The sequence below is a fragment of the Pongo pygmaeus genome, chromosome 17 (genome assembly GCF_028885625.2).
Source record: "Pongo pygmaeus isolate AG05252 chromosome 17, NHGRI_mPonPyg2-v2.0_pri, whole genome shotgun sequence".
Classification (NCBI taxonomy): domain Eukaryota; kingdom Metazoa; phylum Chordata; class Mammalia; order Primates; family Hominidae; genus Pongo; species Pongo pygmaeus.
In genome coordinates, this window is record NC_072390.2 from 15,725,944 (window position 1) to 15,739,869 (window position 13,926).

The following is a 13,926-nucleotide window of genomic DNA, read 5'->3' on the forward strand; positions in this document are numbered from 1 at the left end:
ATCTAAAGCAATTTCCTTTTTTCACCATAGGTCTCAGTATGCTCTGAAATAGTCTGTTGCAGATTCTGCAAGTACGGTGCTTCTAAACAGCTCAATCAAAAGAAAGGTTTAACTCTGTGAGATGAATGCAGACATTACACAGCTGTTTCTCAGAAAGCTTCTGTCTAGTTCTTCTTTGAAGTTATTTCCTTTTCCACTGCAGGTCTCAATGTGCTCCCAAATATTCCTTTGCAGATCTTCTAAAAACAGTGTTTCTCAGTTGTTCTTTCAAAAGAAGGATTTAACTCTGAGAAATGAATGCACACATCAGAAAGTAGTTTCTCATAATGCTTATTTCCAGTTTTTATCTGAAGATATTTCCACTTTCAATAGAGGCCTCTTTGTACTCCTTATTATCACTTTGCAGATTACACAAAACAGTGTTTCCAAATTTCTCCATCAACAGAAAGGATTAACTCTGTGAGATGAATGCACACATCACAAAGCAGTTTCTCAAAAAGCTTATTTCCAGTTTTTATCTGAAGATATTTCCTTTATCACCATAGACTTCAATGCACTTCCAAATATCCCATCACAGATTCTACAAAAACAGTGCTTCCAAACTGTTGAATCAAAAAACAGGCTTAACTCTGTGAGATGAATGCACACATCAGAAAGCAGTTTCTCAGAAAGCTTCTTTCTGCTTTTTATCAGAAGATATTTCCTTTTTCACCTTAAGCCTCAGTGCGCTCCCAAATATACCTTTGTAGATTCTACAAAACCAGTGTTTCCAAAATGCTCAATCAAAAGAAAGGTTTAACTCTATGAGATGAATGCACTCATCACAAAGCAGTTTCCAAGATAGCTTCTGTCTAGTTCTTCTCTGAAGATATATCCTTTTCCACCATAGACCTCAATACGCTCCCAAATATCACGTCACAGATTCCATAAAAACAGTGTTTGTGAACTGCTCCATCAAAAGAAGGATTTAAATCTGTGAGATGAACACACACATCAGAAAGTGGTTTCTCATAAAGCTTCTTTCCAGTTTTTATCTGAAGATATTTCCTTGTTCACCACAGACATTTTATGCTACCTCACATGGCTTCACAGATTACACAAAAACGGTGTTTCCAAACTGCACCATAGACTTCGGTGTGCACCCATATATCCCTTTGCAGATTCTACAAAAACAGTGTTTCCAAACTACTCAAAGAAAAGAAAAGTTTAACTCTATGAGAAGAATGCACACATCACAAAGCAGTTTCTCAGAAAGCTGCTTTCTATTTTTTATCTGAAGTGATTCCCTTTTTAAACTTTGGCCTTGTGCACTCCCAAATATCCCCTCACACATTATACAAAAACAGTGTTTCCAAAGTGATCATTCAAAGAAAGGTTTAACTCTGTTATATGAACGCAAACATCAGAAAGCAGTTTCTCAAAAAGCTTCTTCCTAGTTTTTATCTGAGGATATTTCCTTTATCACCATAGGCATAAGTGTGCTTCAAAATATCCCTTTGCAGATTCTACATAAACAGTGTTTCCAAACTACTCAATTAAAAGAAACTTTTAACTCTATGAGAAGAATGCACACATCACAAAGTGGTTTCTCAGAAAGCTGTTTCTAGTTTTTATCTGAAGTTATTTCCTTTTTCACCTTTGGCCTCGTGTGCACCCAAATCTCTCATTGCAGATACTACAGAAACAGTGTATCAAAACTGTTCAATTGAAAGAAAGACTTAACTCTGTGAGAGAAATGCACATATCACAGAGAAGTTTCTCAGAATGCTTCTGTCTACTTTTCATCTGGAGATATTTCCTTTTTCACTGTAGGCCTCAATGGGATCCCAAATAACCCTTTGCAGATACTTACAAATGAGTGCTTCCAAAGGCTCCATCAAAGGAAAACTTAATACTCTGAAATGAATGCACACATCACAAATCAGTGACTCAGATAGCTTCATTCCAGTTTTTATCTGAAGATGTTTCCTTTTTCACTATAGGCCTCTTTGTGCTACCCAATATCACGTCGCAGATTATACAAAAACAGTGTTTCCAAACTGCTCTATCAAAATAACAGTTTAACTTTGTGCAATGAATGCACACATCACAAAGCAGTTTCTCAAAAAGCTTTTATGTAGTTTTTATCAGAAGATATTTCCTTTATCACCAAAGTCTTCAATGTGCTCTCAAATATCCTGTCATAGATTCTACAAAAACAGTGTTTCCAAATTGCTCAATCAAAAGAAACGTTTAACTCTGTGAGAAGAATGCACACATCACAAAGCAGTTTCTCATAAAGCTTCTTTCTAGTATTCATCTGACTTTATTTCCTTGTTCATCATAGGCCTCGTGTGCTCCCAAATATCCCTTTGCAGATTCTATCATAACAGTGTTTCCAAACTGCTCAATCAAAAGAAAGGTTTAACACCTTGTGGTGGATGCACACATCACAAAGGAGTTACTCAGAAAGCGTCTTTCTAGTTTTTATCTGGAGATATTTCCTCTTTCACTGTAAACCTCAAAGTGCTCCAAAATAATCCTTCACAGATTCTGCCAAAAGGGTGTTTCCAAACGGCTCCATCAAAGGAAAGATTAACACTGTAAAATGAATGCACATATTACAAATCAGTGTCTTAGAAAACTTCTTTCCTGTATTTATCTGAAGATATTTCTTTTTTTACCATAGGCTTCTTTTTGCTAGTAAATATCACCTGGCAAGTTAAGCAAAAACTGTGTTTTCAAACTTCTCTATTTGAAGAAAGGTTTAACTCTGTGAGATGAATGCATACATCACAAAGCAGTTTCTCAAAAAGATTCTTTCTAGTTTTTATCCAAAGATATTTCCTTGATCACCATAGGCTTCAATGTGCTCCCAAATATGCCATCACGTATTCTACAAAAACAGTGTTTCCAAACCAGTCAATCAAAAAACATATTTAACTCAGAGAGTTGAATTCATATATCACAAAGCCATTTATCAAAAAGCTTCTTTCTTGTTTTTATTTGAAGATATTTCCTTTTTCAGCATAGGCATCAGTGCACTCCCAAATATATGTTTGCAGATTCTACGAAAAGAGTGTTAACAAACTGCTCAATCAAAAGCAAAGTTAACTCTGTGAGATGAATGCATACAACACGAAGCAGTTTCTCAGAGAGCTGCTGACTAGGTCTTATCTGAAGATATTTCCTTTTCCACCACAGGCCTCAGTATGCTCCCAAATATTCCTTTGCAGATCCTATAAAAACAGTGCTTCTGAACTGTTCCATCAAAAGAAGGAGTTAGTTCTGTGAGATGAATGGACACATGAAAAAGCAGTTTCTTGTTCACAATAGGCCTTTTTGTGCCACCTAACATCACTTTGCAAATTATAAAAAAAAAACAGCTTTTCCAAATTGCTCAGTGAAAAAAAAGTTTAACTCTGTAAGATGAATGCACACATCACAAAGCAGTTTATCAGAAAGCTTCTTACTAGATTGTATCAGAAGATATTTCCTCTCTCACCATAGGCTTCAAGGCACATCCAAATATCCCTTCACAGATTCTAAAAACACTGCATTTCCAAACTGCTCAATCAAAAAAGTTCTTTAACTCAGTGAGATGAACACACTGACCACAAAACAGTTTCTAACAAAGCTCCTTTCTAGTATTTATGTGAGGATATTTCCCTTTTCACCATAGGCCTCAAAGCACTCACAAATATCAATTTGCATATTCTACAAAAACAAGGGTTCCAAACTTCACAATGGAAAGAAAGGTTCAACTCTGTTAGAGGAATGCACACATCACAAAGCAGTTTCTCAGAAATCTTCTGTCTAGTTTTTGTCAGAAGATATTTCCTAGTTCACCATAGGCCTCAAGGCAAATCCTAATATCCCTTCACAGATTCCACAAACATTGTGTTTTCAAACTGTTCAATCAAAACAATGGTTCTTATGTGAAGTTAATTCCCATTTCACTATAGGCCTTAAAGCACTCCCAAATATCCCCTTGCAGATTCTACAAAAAAAGTGTTTCCAAAAGGCTCAATCAAAACAAAGTTTCAACTCTGTTAAATGAATGCACACATCACAAAGAAGTTTCTCAGAAATCTTCTGTCTAGTTTTTATGTGAAGATATTTCCTTTTTCACCACAGGCCTCAAAGCACTCATAAATATCCCTTTGCAGATTCGACAAGAAGAGAGTTTCCAATCTGCTCAATGAAAAGAAACGTTTACCTATGTGAGATGAATGCACACATCACAAAGCAGTTTCTCAGAAAGCTTCTTTCTAGTTTGTATCAGAAGATATTTCCTTTTTCACCACAGGCCTCCAAGCAAATCCAAATATCCCTTCACAGATTCTACAAACAGCGTGTTGCCAAACTGCTTAATGAAAACTGTTGTTAAATTCTCTGAGGTGTATGCACACATCACAAAGCAATTTCTCAGAAACTTTCTTTCTAGTTTGTGTCTCAAGATATTTCCTTTTACACCATAGGCCTCAATGCACTCTGAAGTCTCACTTTGCTGATTATAGAAGAACACTTTCCAAACTGCTCAATGAAAAGAAATGTTTAACCCTGTGAGATGAATGCACAGATCACAAAGTAGTTTCCAACAAACCTCCTTTCTAGTTTTTATGTGACGATATTTCCTTTTCACCGTAGGCCTCAAAGTGCTCAAAAATATCCATTTGCAGATCCTAGAAAAACAGTAGTTCCAAACTGGTCAATCAAAAGCATGGTTCAACTCTGTTAGAGGAATGCACACATCACACATCACAAAGCCGTTTCTCAGAAAGCTTCTGCCTAGATATTATGTGAAGATATTTCCTTTATCACCAAAGGCCTCAAAGCATTCTGAAATGCCCCTTTTCAGATTCTACAGAAGCAGTGTTACCAAAATGCTCAATCAAAAGAAATTTTTAACTCCGTGAGATCAATGCACATATCACAAAGCAGATTCTCAGAAAGTTCCTTTCTAGTTTTTACATGAGGCTATTTCGTTTTTCACCATAAGACTCAAATGGCTCAAAAAATATCCCTTTGTGGATTTTAGAAAAACAGTGTTCTCAAAGTGCTCAATGAAAAGAATGGTTCAACTTTGTGAGATGAATGCACACATCACAAAGCAGTTTCTCAGAAAGCTTCTGTCTGGTTTGTATCGGAAGGTATTTCCTTTTTCACTGTAGGCCTTCATGTGAATCTAAATATCCCTTTGCAGTTTCCACAAACACTGAGTTTCCAAACTGCTCAATCAAAAGATTGGTTAAATCCTGTGAGATGAATGTACACTCTGCAAAGCAGTTTTTCAGAAAGCTTCTGTTTAGTTTGTATCAGAAGATACTTCCTTTGTCAATGTAAGCCTCAAGGCGAATCCAAATATCCCTTTGCAGATTCTACAAACACTGTGTTTCCAGACTGCTCAATCAAGAGTAGAGTTTATCTCAGTGAGACGAATGCACAGATCCCAAAGCAGTTTCTCAGAAAGATATTTTCTAGTTTGTATGTTAGGATATTTCCTTTTTCACCATAGGCCTCAAAACGCTCACAATTATCCATTTACCGAGTCTAGAAAAATAGTGATTCCAAACTGCTCAATCTCAAAATTGTTCAACTCTGTTAGAGGAATGCACACATCACAAAGCCATTTCTCAGAAAACTTCTGTCAAGTTTTTATGTGGAGATATTTCATTTTTCACTGTAGGCCTCAACAGACTCCCAAATATCCCTTTGCAGATTCAACAAAAAAAGTTACCAAAATGCTCAATCAAAGGAAAGTTTTAACTCTGTGAGATGAATGCACATAACACAAAGCAGTTTCTCAGAAATGTCCTTTCTAATTTTTATTTGAGGATATTTCCTTTTTCACCATAAGACTCAAAGGGCTCCAAAATATCCCTTTGCAGATTCTACAAAAACAGTGGTTCTAAACTCGTCAATCAGAAGAATGGTTCAAGTCTGTGAGATGAATGCACACATCACAAAGCAGTGTCTCAGAAAGCTTCTGTCTAGTTTTTATCAGAAGGTATTTCCTTTTTCACTGCAGACCTACATGGGAATCTAAATATTCCTTCATAGTTTCTACAAACACTGAGTTTCCAAACTACTCAATGAAAAGAATGGTTACACTCTGTGAGATGAATGCACACTTCACAAAGCAGTTTCTCAGAAAGATTCTGTCTAGTTTCTATTGGAAGTTATTTCCTTTTTCACCATAGGCCTCAAAGTGTTCAAAATATCCCTTCTCAGATTCTACAAACACTGTGTTTCCAAACTGCTGTATCAAAAGAATGGTTCAACTCTGATAGAGGAATGCATAGGTCACAAAGCAGTTTCTAAGAAAGCTCCTTTCTTGTTTTTATGTGAGGATATTTCCTTTTTCACCATAAGCCTCAAAGCGCTCCCAAATATCCATTTGCAGATTCTACAAAAACAGTGTTTCCAAAATGCTCACTCAAAAGAAAGCTTTAACTCTCTGAGATGAATGCACATATCACAAAGCAGTTTCTCAGAAAGCTCCTTTCTAGTTTTTATGTGAGAATATTTCCTTTTTCAACATAAGACTCAAAGGGCTCCAAAATATCCCTTTGCAGATTCTACAAAAATAGTGGTTCCAAACTGCTCAATCAAAAGTATGGTTCAACTTTGTGAGATGAATGCACACATCACAAAGCAGTTTCTCAGAAACCTTCTTTCTAGTTTGTATCAGAAGATATTTCATTTTCATCACAGGCCTCCAGGAGAGTCCAAGTATCCCTTCGCAGATTCTACAACGTGTTTTCAAACTGTTCAATGAAAAAATGGCTAAACTCTGTGAGATGAATGCAACATCAAAAAGCAGTTTCTCAGAAACATTCTTTCTAGTTTGTATCTTAAGATACTTCCTTTTTCACCATAAGCCTAGATGCACTCCTAAATATCCTTTTGAAGATGCTAGAAGAATAGAGTTTCCAAACTGCCCAATGAAAAGAAACGTGTAACTCTGTGAGGTGAATGCACACATCACAAAGCAGTTTCTCAGAAAGTTTCTGTCTAGTTTTTACCAAAAGATATTTCTTTTTTCACCATAGACTTCAAAGCACTCACAAATATCCCTTCAAAGATTCTACAAACACTGTGTTTCCAAACGGCCCTATCAGAAGAATGGTTCAACTCTTTTAGAGGAATGCACAGATCACAAAGCAGTTTCTAAGAAAGCTCCTTTCTAGGTTTATGTGAGGATATTTGCTTTTTTTGCCATCGTACTCAATGTGCTCCCAAGTATCACTTTGCAGATTTTAGAAGTACAGAGTTTCCAAACTGTTAAATGAAAAAAAAGTTTACCTCTGTGAGATGAATTCACACATCACAAAGTAGTTTCTCAAAAAGCTTCTGTCTAGTCTATCAGGAGATATTTCCTTTGTCAGCATAGGCCTCAAGGCAAATCCAAATATCCCTTCGCAGAGTCTACAAACACTGTTTTCCAAGCTGCTCCATAAAAGGAACCATTTAATAAGGTGACATGAAGGCACAGATCACAAAGCAGTTTCTAAGAAAGCTCCTTTCTAGTTTTTACGTGAGGATATTTCCTTTTTCACCATAAGCCTCAAAGGGCTCCAAAATATCCCTTTGCAGATTCCACAAAAACAGTGGTTCCAAACTGGTCAATGAAAATAATGGTTCAACTCTGTGAGATGAATGACCACATCACAAAGCAGTGTCTCAGAAAGCTTCTGTCTAGTTTATATCAGAAGGTATTTCCTTTTTCACGATAGGCCTACAATTGAGTCCACATATCACTTCCAGATTCTACAAAAACTATTTCCAAACTGCTGAATCAAAAGAATCATTAAAATCTGTGAGCTGATTGCACACATCACAAAGCAGTTTCTCAGAAAGATTCCATCTAGTTTGTATCAGAAGATATTTCCTTTTTCACAATAGGCCTCAATGCACTCCCAAGTATCCATTTGCAGATTCAAGAAGAACAGAGTTTCCAAACTGCTCAATGAAAAGACACATTTTACTCTGTGAGGTGAATGCGCACATCACAATGCAGTTTCTCAGAAACCTTCTGTCTAGTTTGTATCAGAAGATATTTCCTTTTTCACCACAGGCCTCAAAGCACTCACAAATGTCCCTTCACAGATTCTGCAAACACTATGTTTTCAAACTGCTCTATGAAAAAGAATGATTCCATGGTGTATATGTGCCACATTTTCTTAATCCAGTCTATCATTGTTGGACATTTGGGTTGGTTCCAAGTCTTTGCTATTGTGAATAATGCCGCAATAAACATACGTGTGCATGTGTCTTTATAGCAGCATGATTTATAGTCCTTTGGGTATATACCCAGTAATGGGATGGCTGGGTCGAATGGAATTTCTAGTTCTAGATCCCTGAGGAATCGCCACACTGACTTCCACAAGGGTTGAACTAGTTTACAGTCCCACCAACAGTGTAAAAGTGTTCCTATTTCTCCACATCCTCTCCAGCACCTGTTGTTTCCTGACTTTTTAATGATTGCCATTCTAACTGGTGTGAGATGGTATCTCATTGTGGTTTTGATTTGCATTTCTCTGATGGCCAGTGATGGTGAGCATTTTTTCATGTGTTTTTTGGCTGCATAAATGTCTTCTTTTGAGAAGTGTCTGTTCATGTCCTTCGCCCACTTTTTGATGGGGTTGTTTGTTTTTTTCTTGTAAATTTGTTGGAGTTCATTGTAGATTCTGGATATTAGCCCTTTGTCAGATGAGTAGGTTGCGAAAATTTTCTCCCATTTTGTAGGTTGCCTGTTCACTCTGATGGTAGTTTCTTTTGCTGTGCAGAAGCTCTTTAGTTTAATTAGATCCCATTTGTCAATTTTGGCTTTTGTTGCCATTGCTTTTGGTGTTTTAGACATGAAGTCCTTGCCCATGCCTATGTCCTGAATGGTAATGCCTAGGTTTTCTTCTAGGGTTTTTATGGTTTTAGGTCTAACATTTAAGTCTTTAATCCATCTTGAATTGATTTTTGTATAAGGTGTAAGGAAGGGATCCAGTTTCAGCTTTCTACATATGGCTAGCCAGTTTTCCCAGCACCATTTATTAAATAGGGAATCCTTTCCCCATTTCTTGTTTTTGTCAGGTTTGTCAAAGATCAGATACTTGTAGATACGTGGCATTATTTCTGATGGCTCTGTTCTGTTCCATTGATCTATATCTCTGTTTTATGCAGCCATAAAAAATGATGAGTTCACGTCCTTTGTAGGGACATGGATGAAATTGTAAATCATCATTCTCAGTAAACTATCGCAAGAACAAAAAACCAAACACTGCATATTCTCACTCATAGGTGGGAATTGAACAATGAGAACACACGGACACAGGAAGGGGAACATCACACTCTGGGGACTGTTGTGGGGTGGGGGGAGGGGGGAGGGATAGCATTGGGAGATATACCTAATGCTAGATGACGAGTTGGTGGGTGCAGCGCACCAGCATGGCACATGTATACATATGTAACTTACCTGCACATTGCGCACATGTACCATAAAACCTAAAGTATAATAATAATAATAATAATAATAATAAAAGAAAAAAAAAGAAAAAAAAAAAAAAAAAAAAAAAAAAAGAAAAAGAATGATTCAACTCTGTTAGAGGAACGCATAGATCACAGAGCAGTTTCTAAGAAAGCTCATTTCTTGTTTTTGTATGAGGAAATTTTGTTTTTTGCCATAGGCCTCAATGCGTTCCCAAATATCCCTTTGCAGATTCTACAAAAACAGTGTTTCCAAAATGCTTAATTAAAAGAAAGTTTTAACTCTGTGAGATGAATACACATATTACAGTTTGTCAGAAACCTCCTTCCAAGTTTTTATGTGAGGATATTTCTTTTTTCACCATAAGACTCAAAGGGCTCCAAAATATCAATTTGCAGGTTCTACAAAAACAGTGGTTCCAAACTTCCCAATCAAAAGAATGGTTCAACTCTGTGAGATGAATGCGCTCATCACAAAACTCTTTCTCAGAAACCTTCTGTGTAGTTAGTAGCGGAAGATAGGTCCTTTTTCACCGTAGGCCTCAATGCACTCCTAAATACCCCTTCTCAGATTGTACAAACACTGTGTTTCCAAACTGCTTAATCAAAAGTGTAGTTTAAACCTGTTAGGTGAATGTTCATATCACAAAGCAGTTTCTCAGAAACTTTCTTTCTAGTTTGTATCAGAAGTTATTTCCTTTTTCACCATAGCCCTCAAAGCAGTCCCAAATATGCTCCCACGTATCCCTTGGAAGATTCTACAAAAACAGTGTTTCCAAACTGATCAGTCAAAAGAAATTTTAATTCTGTGAGCTGAATGCACATATCACAAAGCAGTTTCTCAGAAAGTTTTTTTCCAGTTTCTATCAGAAGATATTTCCTTTTTCACCATAAGACTCAAAGGGCTCCAAAGTATCCCTTTGCAGAAATTACAAAAACAGTGACTCCAAACTGCTCAATGAAAAGAACAGCTCAACTCTTATGAGATGAACGCACACATAATAGACAGTTTCTCAGAAAGCTTCTGTGCAGTTTGCATCGGAAGATATTTCCTTTTTCACCATAGGCTTCAAGGCACTACCAAATATCCCTTCGCAGATTCTACAAACACTGTGTTTCCAAACTGCTCAATCAAACGAATGGTTTAAATCTGTGAGATGAATGCACTCATCACAAAGCAGTTTCTCAGAAACTTTCTTTCTAGTTTTTATTTGGAGATTTTTCCTTTTTCTCCATAGATCTCAATGGGCTCCCAAATATTCCTTTGCAGATTGCAGAAAACCAGTTTTTCCAAGCTGTTCAATCAGAAGAAATATTTTACTCTGTGGGATGAATGGACACAATACAAAGTAGTTTCTCAGAAAGTTTCTTTCCCATTTTTATATGAAGTTATTTCCTTTTTCATCTTAAAACTCAAAGGACACCAAAATAGCCCTTCGCACATTCTACAAAAAGAGTGTTTCCAAATTGCTCAATTGAAAGAATGGTTTAACTCTGTGAGATGAATGCACACATGACAAAGCCGTTTCTCAGAAAGCTTCTTTCTCGTTTTTATGTGAGGATATTTCCTTTTTCAACATAGACCTCAATGCACTCCCAAATATTCCTTTGCAGATTCTACAAAAACGGTGTTTCCAAATTGCTCAATCAATAGAAAGTTTTAACTGTGATACATGCACATATCACATAGCAGTTTCTCAGAATGATCCTTTCTGGGTTTTATGTGAGTATATTTCCTTTTTCACAATGAGACTAAAAGGGCTCCAAAATATTCCTTTGCAGATTCTACAAAAAACAGTGGTTACAAACAGCTCAACCAAAAGAATGGTTCAACTCAACTCTGTGATGTGAATGCACACATCACAAAGCTCTTTCTCAGAAACCATCTGTCTAGTTTGTATCAGAAGATATTTCCTTTTTCACCACAGGCCTCAATGCTCTCTCAAATATCCCTTCACAGATTCTACAAACACTGTGTTTCAAAATTGTTCAATCAAAAGAATGGTTTAACTCTGTGAGATAAATGCACACATCACAAAGCAGTTTCTGAGCAACTTTCTTTCTAGTTTTTATCAGAATATATTTCCTTTTACAACATAGGCCTCAAAGCGCTCCCAAATATCCCTTTGCAGATTCTAGAAAAACAGTCTTTCCAAACTGCTCAATGAAAACAAACGTTTAACACTGTGAGATGAATACACACATCACAAAGCAGTGTATCAGAAATCTTCTGTCTAGTTTGTATCTGAAGATATTTCCTTTTTCACACTAGGTCTTAATGAGCTCCCAAATATCCCTTCACGAATTCTGCAAAACTTTGTTTCCAAACTGCTCCATCAAAAGAATGATTTCACTCTGTGAGATGAATGCACACGTCATGAAGCAGTTTCTCAGAATCTTTCTTTCTGGTTTGTATCAGAAGATATTTCCAATTTCAACATAGGCCCCAAAGTGCTCCCAAATATCCTTTTGCAGATTGTAGAAAAACAGTTTTTCCAAAGTGCTCAATCAGAAGAAATATTTTACTCTGAGAGATGAATGGACACAACACACAGCAGTTTCTCAGAAAGCTTCTTTCTAATTTTTATGTGAAGTTATTTCTTTTTTCATCTTAAGACTCCAAGGACACCCCAATATCCCTCCTCATATTCTACAAAAAGAATGTTTCAAAATTGCTCAATCAAAAGAATGGTTTAGCTCTGTGAAATGAATGCACACATCACAAAGCAGTTTCTCAGAATGCTGTTTTCTGGTTTTTATTGAGGATATTTACTTTTTCACCATAGGCATCGATGTTCTCCCAAATATCCCTTCACAGATTCTGTAAAAACTGTGTTTCCAAACTGCTCAATCAAAATAAATGTTTCACTCTATGAGATGAATGCACATATCACAAAGCAGTTTCTCAGAAACTTTCTTTCTAGTTTATATTGGAAGATAATTCCTTTTTTGCCATAGGCCTCACTGTACTCCCATATATCCATTGGCAGATTCTTCAAAAACTGTGATTCCAAACTGCTCAATCAAAGAAAGGTTTAAGTTTGTGAGTTGAATGTGCATATCAGGAAGCAGTTTCTCAGAAAGCTTCTTTCTAGTTTTTATGTGAAGGTATTTCATTTTTCACCGTAGACCTCAATGTGTTCCCAAATATCCCTTTGCAGATTCTACAAACACTATGTTTCCCCACTGCTCAATCAAAAGAATGTTTTCACTCTGTAATGAATGCACACATCACAAAGCAGTTTCTCAGAAACTTTCTTTCTAGTTTGTATCAGAAGATATTTCCTTTTTCATGATAGGCCTTAATGTGCTCCCAAATACACTTTACAGATTCTAGAAAAACAGTCTTTCCAAACTGCTCAATGAAAATAAACTTTTAAGTCTGTGAGATGAATGCACACATCATAAAGTAGTATTTCAGAAATCTTCTGTCTAGTTTCTATCTGAAGATACTTCCTTTTTCACCTTAGGCTTAAATGCGCTCCCAATTATCCCTTCACAGATTCTGAAAAAATCGTGTTTCCAAACTGCTCAATCAAAAGAATGGTTGCACTCTGTGAGAGGAATGCACGTATCACAAATCATTCTCTCAGAAACTTTCTTTCTAGTTTGTTTTGGAAGATATTTCCTTTTTCACCCTAGGCCTAAATGCGCTCCAAAATATCCCTTTGCAGATTGCAGAAAAAGAGTTTTTCCAAATTGCTCAATCAAAAGAAATATTTAACTCTATGAGATTAATGGACACAACACAGAGCAATTTCTCAGAAAGGTTCTTTCTAATTTATATGTGAAGGTATTTCCTGTTTCAACTTTAGACTCAAGCTACTCCCCAGTATCCCTTGGCAGATTCTACAAAAAGATTGTTTCTAAATTACTCAATCAAAAGAATCGTTTAGTTTCGTGAGATGAGTGCACACATCACAAAGCAGTTTCTCAGAAACTTTCTTTCTAGTTTGTATTGGAAGATATTTCCTTTTTCTCCATAAGCCTCAATGCCCTGCCAAATATCCCTTTGCAGACTATAGAAAAAAGGTTTTCCAAACTACTCAATCAAAAGAAATGTTTAACTCTGTGAGATGAATAGACAAAACACACAGCAGTTTCTCATTGAGCTTCTTTCTAGTTTTTATGTGAAGATATTTCCTTTTTCACCATAGGCATCAATGCGCTCCCAAATAACCATTTGCAGATTCTACAAAAGCAGTGTTTATAAAAGCTCAATCAAAAAACAGGTTTAGCTTTGTGGGATAAATGCACATATCACAAAGCAGTTTCTCAGAAAGCTTCTTTCTAGTTTTTTGTGAGGGTATTTCCTTTTTCACCATAGGCCTCAATACACTGCCAAATATCCCTTCGAAGATTTTACAAAAACAGTGTTTCCAAACCGCTCAATCAAAACAAAGGTTTAACTTTGTGAGATGAATGCAGATATCACAAATCCATTTCTCAATAAGCTTCTTACTA